The sequence below is a fragment of the Anabas testudineus genome, chromosome 16, assembly GCF_900324465.2.
Source record: "Anabas testudineus chromosome 16, fAnaTes1.2, whole genome shotgun sequence".
In the NCBI taxonomy this organism is placed as follows: domain Eukaryota; kingdom Metazoa; phylum Chordata; class Actinopteri; order Anabantiformes; family Anabantidae; genus Anabas; species Anabas testudineus.
In genome coordinates, this window is record NC_046625.1 from 2,597,516 (window position 1) to 2,604,736 (window position 7,221).

Sequence of the window (7,221 nt, forward strand, 5' to 3'; positions counted from 1 at the left end):
CCTTTGTATTGTTGTGCAGCAGCACCAATATTTAAACGTGTATGTTAATGGTGTGTGTAGACATTTGATTTCACTTATTAGGAGAGTTCTGTTTCCTGGAATGACTTTCATGAAAATAACATCACAACTGAAGAAAAAAAAGAGCACACAGAACTTAAAAGAGACTTATTTTTACCCAAATAAAAGAGAGAATACAAAACAAGCAAAAGTGAAAACAAGCTGAGTGGGCTGTGTGCAACATCAGTGTTGTCAGCGAAACATGGAAAAGGTGAAACTGTTCTCTGACGCGGCATAATGCTGCAGCAAAGACGCCAGAAGTAACCATACCAAACAAAAGCCAGAGCGAAAGTAGCTGCTGAGTTAAGTAGTATCAGACCAGGTGAGCTGGATCTACCTGACGACACGACTCCACCCTGCAGACACCTGCACAGAAAGCCTGTCCATGAGGGTCGTCACAATAATCTGCTAACTTACTGCTGATGACTTGAAGCTGTAACTCTGACTAAACAACAAGTGAGCAAAAACCAATAAAACGAGGATCTGGTGTCTGACAAATATCTCATGACCTCACTCTCTTCACACACATGCACACACTCGTTCCCACTGCGTTCCAGTAACCATAAAAAACACTGCGACCCAGTCAGCATGGCACAGACTTGGAGATCAGCAGCAGCAGCGTTGTTGATGTGTAAGACATGTGGACAATGTGCAGGAAAAGAGACGCCGACGGCTGCGGTTTGAAGATGAAGGGAAGAAGAACGAAGCTCCATGTGTGCAACAATTCAGGAGGGGTCAGCAGGGGACATTTGGATGGCTGCTAATTGCTGAGTCACCTCAGTCATCCTCGGCATGTGTGACAGTGCAGTATGTGTGAGACAGACGAGTACGAAAAGCTGCAGACAAACAGAGCTCGTTGAGGTTTCACGTATCTCACTACTGTGGGTTGAAGTGTAGACTTGAGGTGTAGATTTATCAGGTCTTATTGGAAAACCATCCTGTTGTTTTCTTGCTTGTTTGAATAGATGTTTTCTTCTTCAGCATAAAAATAAGAACCAATACAAAAGACATAAATAAGATTCTATCCTATGGTACCATACAAAGTGCTAAGGAAGCCATGGAAGTTGGCTTTGCCGTGCACACACACTTATTTGTTTTAATTTATCTAAAGTAAAGAAATAAAAGGTCTTATTGCTTCTATAAACAGGAGGATATTGAGAGACTGATCTGTCTTCTTTCACAACACAAATGTATCTGCTTCAGTCCATATGGTTTCATTTCCCTTTTTACTTTTGTCTGATATTCATGATAACCAAATCATAAAGGCTGAGATTCTATCTTTAGACAGAGGACGGACTGTCGGGTAGTTTCCTTTTGTTGCCTACATCGTCATCATCTGAATCTAGATGACTTTAATACAGGAGTGTGTGTGTGTATGGAATTGTTTCAGTTTTCGTGTATGTGTGTGTAGGCATGTGCTTTGTAGTATGGGACAGTGTGTGTGTGTGTGTGTTTATCATATCCATTCGATGTGTGTCGGTTCAAACACTGGAGGAGTGCGTGTTGGATTATCTACTTGCGTTTTTTATGAGCCACGTGTTACAGAGCAGCTTATGAAGTCTTATACATACACTCACTTCCTGTCTTATATGATTGTACACCCACTTCATTCGTGACAGACCCTGAGCCGTGTTAGATGGTTAATGCTTTCATGTTCCACGGTTTGATCACGTCACAAAGCTCTGAACAACATATAGCCATGTGGGAGCAGCATCTCAACATAAAAGCATGTTTTCACAGTTATCTTTAGTATTCTAATACCTCAACATGTACTTACAGTGTGTTTATTATCATTCTGGGTGTAGATGCTGTGCTATAGCAGATGGTTGACTGCAGCTCTCGGACTTTCACCACTTCACTGTACTGAGATATGAATCCAGTGAGTTCCTCACAGTCAGATGAATAAGATGATTTAGGAATTAGTACAAACCTGATTGTTCTTAAATAGAGCAAAAGCAAATTAGAGAGAAAGAAAAGAAAAAGAAAATGCAGAGTCAGTGCATCACTAAGGACGTACGCAGACGCTTCGAGTCACAAGGTCCATTTCGCACCTCGTTGCATTCATGATTGTATCACGTGAAAAATCCTGTTGTGATAGTGATCATGAGTGTTCTGTCAAATAATTCCCAAAACTTCAAGCTGCATTGTATGATTGGTATTTTATTGTCTCTGAACTAATGTGTTGACCTTCCATCATATTCAAGTCAGCTGTACCTTTTGATGTCATGGAAACTCTATATACTACTATACTGAGTGGAATTAATAAATACGTTCAGTGAATGCTGATGTTGAATTGACATTATCTGATGTGCTCATTTCAGGGACATTTGTAAATTAAGTATCTGTACTAATGTTTGTGCCATTCTGATCAACGTGTGTTGAGATATAATCTGGACTAAACCAGTGAACAGAACGATTCACAGGACAGAACCACACTAAATGGCTGAAAAAGGTTTCGTGGAGAGAGCTCTTTATTCTCAAACCATGAGCTGAGGAAGCAGCACTCTTTTTGGTGACAGGCAGCATCAGGATTTATGGTAAATGTGGTCTTAATTTGAAGAAACATTTGGCTCCCAATTGTCTCCATCATGCTCTCATTTGTTAGTAATAGTGTTGAAGAGGTACTGCAGACACTTTGAAAATGATATATCGAGGTTTGATTGTGCAACTTCCCCATCTTAAACTTTAATGTCCACTCTTAGCCAATCAGAAATCACCAGTTACTGCGTCCAAAAAAGGCTGGGACTTCCTGTCGCAAAGGTTTGGGAAGGAAAAGTGAATTTCGGAGAAGTCGGGTTAAAACACAGATGGGGAGGTTAGGGGAGGGGATTGGTAAGTGTGAGTCAGCCGTCCTGACCAGTGACCCTCCTCTGCTGCGTCTGAGCAACTGGATGATCTGATGTGACGTGTTTACGGTAAAACAGCAGCCGGGGACGATGCTCGGTTTCCGAAAACGTTTTCAATGGCGTCACTCTGGAACGTAGTTTGGAGTAGATGGAGAGTCTGTGGGTGTTGAAGGGTTTGTTTGGTTTAAGGTTTCATTATGATAGAGACTAATCACAACATCTCACAGGAAACTGACAGAAGATGTCCCGAGACAAATGATTAATCAGTAGATGGAGACATGAAAGTAGATGAACATTTAATGTGTGTTTGTGTTGCATGCGTCTAATTGTTGGTGTTAGTGTGCTTGAAAGTATGTGTGTGCATGTGTTTTTACAGTATTTGTATTGGTACAGTAAGTGCATGTGTGTTTCCTTGTGAGTGTGTTTATGTGTTTCTTAATAATTGTGTGTTTGTGTGAGTGAGAATGTGTGTGTGGGCGTGGGTGTGTGCACATATAAATCATGAGTCTTTTCTCTGAAACGACGCCAGCAGCGCTGTTGCTGTTTACTGTCGACTCTTCACTGCAGCCTCACAGTCTGATGCTGCATCCTGAGGAGACGTTCGCATAAATCTGGACGCAAAAAGTGTCTGAGGAGGGGAAAGTTCAGCCTGATGGTGGCACGAAAAGGAAGCAGGGTCTCCAAAAGTGTTCATCGTTCTCTGTCTGCCAGTGGCCGAAAGACCTTCTTTGGACCTGAGAACATCTAACTGTCCATGATCACCACTGATTAAAAGGTCATTGAAATAACTTGAAACTGACAGAAGTAATAATAAATAAAGATTTATTAAACTAAAAAACAAACTAATGAAACTGACCTGGACAAAAATGATGGTACCACTAGAAAAGATGTGAAATAATTTGACCACAGGGACATGTAGAACTAACGTGTGTCCTGTATTTAAAGTCACAGGTGTCTTCAGACTTATAGTCAGTCAGTCAGTCTGACTGTTTAAGGGTGAAAAGTGGTCACTGTGCTGTTTGGTATCATGGTTTGTACCACACTCAACATGAACCACAGAAAACTAAAGAGAGAGTTGTCTCAAGAAATTAGACAGAAAATATAGACATGTTAAAGGTAAAGGCTGTGAGACCATCTCGAAGGAGCCTGATGCTCCTGTGACTACAGTTGCACATATTATCACAAGTTTAAGGTCCATGGGACTGTAGCCAACCTCCCTGGATGTGGCTGCAAGACAGTCAATGACAAATTGAAGAGATGGATAATATAAACGGTACCTAAAGAACCCAGAACTTCCAAAGATAAATAAAAATGGAAGACGACTGAGGAGGACTCCACTGATCCACAAATCATAAAAAAAAAGAAAACGCACATTGACAAACTACAAAGCTTCCGGGAGAGTGTCCTTTGGACAGATGAGACAAAACTGGAACTTTTTGGCAAGTCTCATCAGCTATATGTTCACAGACATAAAAATGAAGCATACAAAGAAAAGAACACTGTACCTACTGTGAAACATGGAGGAGGTTTAGTTATGTTCTGGGGCTGCTTTGCTCTATCTGACACAGGGTTTCTTAAATCTGTGCAGAATAAAATGAAATCTCAAGACTATCAAGGCATTCTGGAGCAAAACGTGCTGCCCAGTGTCAGAAAGGTTGGTCTTCGTCACAGGTCATAGTCCTCCAACAGGATAATAACCGAAACCAGCTAAAAACACCAAGAATGGATAAGAACAAATAAATGGACTGTTCTCAAGTGGCCTCCTATGAGTCCTGATCTAAATCCTATTGAACATCTGTGGAAAGAGCTGAAACATGCAGCCTGGAGAAGGCACCCTTCAAACATGAGACAGCTGGAGCAGTTTGCTTGTGAGGAGTCGACCAAAATACCTGTCGACAAGTGCAGAAAGTTCCAGAAATCGCTTGATTGCAGTGATCACCTCAAAAGGTTGAGCAACAAAATATTAAGGTAATTATTTTTGTCAGTATCAAGTTATTTGTGGGATTTTCTTTCTTTAAGGGAAGTGGTCTTTAATGTTGTGTCTCCACTTTTCCAATGAGAGGCAGCAGAGCTGTCAGTATATCTGCCCTCAGATATCTAAGGGGAGTTGATTAATAAAGGTCAGTTTTAGAAATGTATAGATCAATCTAAACACCTACTGGTTGGAGAGTGTTCAATTTCCACTACATGCTTTAAAAAGAAGTCTGTGCAACAAAATGATCAACAGAGAAAACATCAAGATCAGAACAATAGCACACTGTCAGAGCTCTGCTTGCACTGGTTGTTGTGCCACCACGAAGACAGAGCCTGAGGTGTTTACATATAAGAAAGAGAAGCTCCAATTCAGCTTTCTACTACAAGTTTGGGAAATAGACGCTGCACACGCTCTACATCAAACAACAATGAGTACGGCCAAAATTCAGACAGGTTCTAATATAATGTCTGTAATGCTTCATACAACCATCCACCATGCCCACCTCCCCGCAGCAACCTTACACTGTCCACAATTCTGCAAGTACACACTGTGCAGTTTGACTTAGAAAGGTGCACTATCTGAACAGGTGGAAGAGAACACCTGTTCTTGGTCACTTTAAGTTTTAAAGTGACCAAGAGGAAGCAGGAATCCATCCACTGACCCTACGGGTCCTGCGGTTAATGTGCGGCTGCTTCTCAAACTGACCTATAGTTGGTCCACGCTGTGTATTACATACAGAAGAGGTGGTGGTGGTGGTATTTTAATCACTGTTCAATACATAAGAAATACAATACAGCAATTCAACCAGGTGGCTACACACTGACATGCTACTCTTTATATAGAAACAACATTAGATCTTCTAAATGACACCGTGTTCACCTCAGTTCACTACCAGCCTGCATGTAGACTCCAGTTTCTTCTAAATCGTGGGTGTCCCTTTTCTTCAAACTTGTGGGTATCACACATTGGCAAGAAACTGTTGTGAAAGGGAGGATTGTGTAAGATGAGATAAAATTTGAAACATTATCTAACTCCTTTGGGGAAATCGGATAGCAGATAAACAAACTTTGAATGGAAGTCAGACCTGACGCTTTGATATGTGCATGTGTATGGGACCGTGGGATATCCCCCCTCCTCCAGTGATGGTAGGCGTTCTTACTCCCCCGGTCAGAAAAGTGCTGTGAAACCCCAGCGTCATGATGCTGAGGTAGTGGAACTCGCCATGTCAACGGGTGACTAGAGAAGTTTCCCTGATAGTAATAATACGATCGAAAAAACAGGAAAGAGCGATGCAGTACGCAAAAGTGAAAGATGCTGAGTCAAAGGGTGGGGGTGCTCAGAGTGTTTTTAGTCGGGTGATGAGGTAACGGATTGATACTGCTTTCTCATACAGTGACTCGTTAGTCTCTGTGGGATCTTTAATAACAACGAGATGGAATATGTTTTTGTCACTTATTTTCCGCCAAATGTCAAATTGCAGCTGGCTGCTCGACAGACGAGTGGCAGATAAATGTGCTCTGAATTGGTGAAATTTAAATTTGTGTTCCATTGGTGCAATTTCAATTTGTAAATCTGTTTGCAGATATGACTTGAAACACTGAAAAACTGTGAATATGTAATGTTTAAGTTATATTATGCAAAGTATTAATTTATTCTTCTTTCCCATACGTCAGTGTATGGTGCATTTGACTTTAATATCGTACACATGGAATTTGTGCTGAGTTTCAACCCAGAACAGAAACATTTAAATTCTTTTACATATACATTTTCTCCTCTTCTTACCTTCTGTATTATATATATTTACTTATTCATTATACTGCACAGTACTTTATTTTCTTCCTCCTTGCTATTAAAACTTTTTGCAATTGTAAACCATGAGTTTACTGTTGACCCTTGATCTGTTGACCTTTGGCCTCCCAACTGTTGGGTTGTAGGTGAAGCTGAATATCCACATTTTCTTGACGCTGTGGGGTTGAAGCTCTAAAATGAGTCATGTTGCCTGCAATTCCCCTGCATGCAGGATAAAAGACAGACCGCAGTTACTGCAGCCCATAGGGCACAGAGAACTGTTCCCATTTCCTGTTCTAGTCTTAAAGCGGCATTGCACGGAAATGGACATAAAGATTCATGACTTTCCAACAAACGGCCTGGTTTACTGCACTAGACTCTGTGGTTACTCTCAGTAGACGTTGTGAATCGTTGCGTTGAAAACTGTTTGTGTAAGTCTCTTTTATTTTTCCATTGATCGTATCGGTTGATCTTATTTGATCATTTTCTACTCTTATTAGATTTTATCGATCACACCCACAGTGTTGTGTTTTCTGTTTTTCAGGATGATTAAAC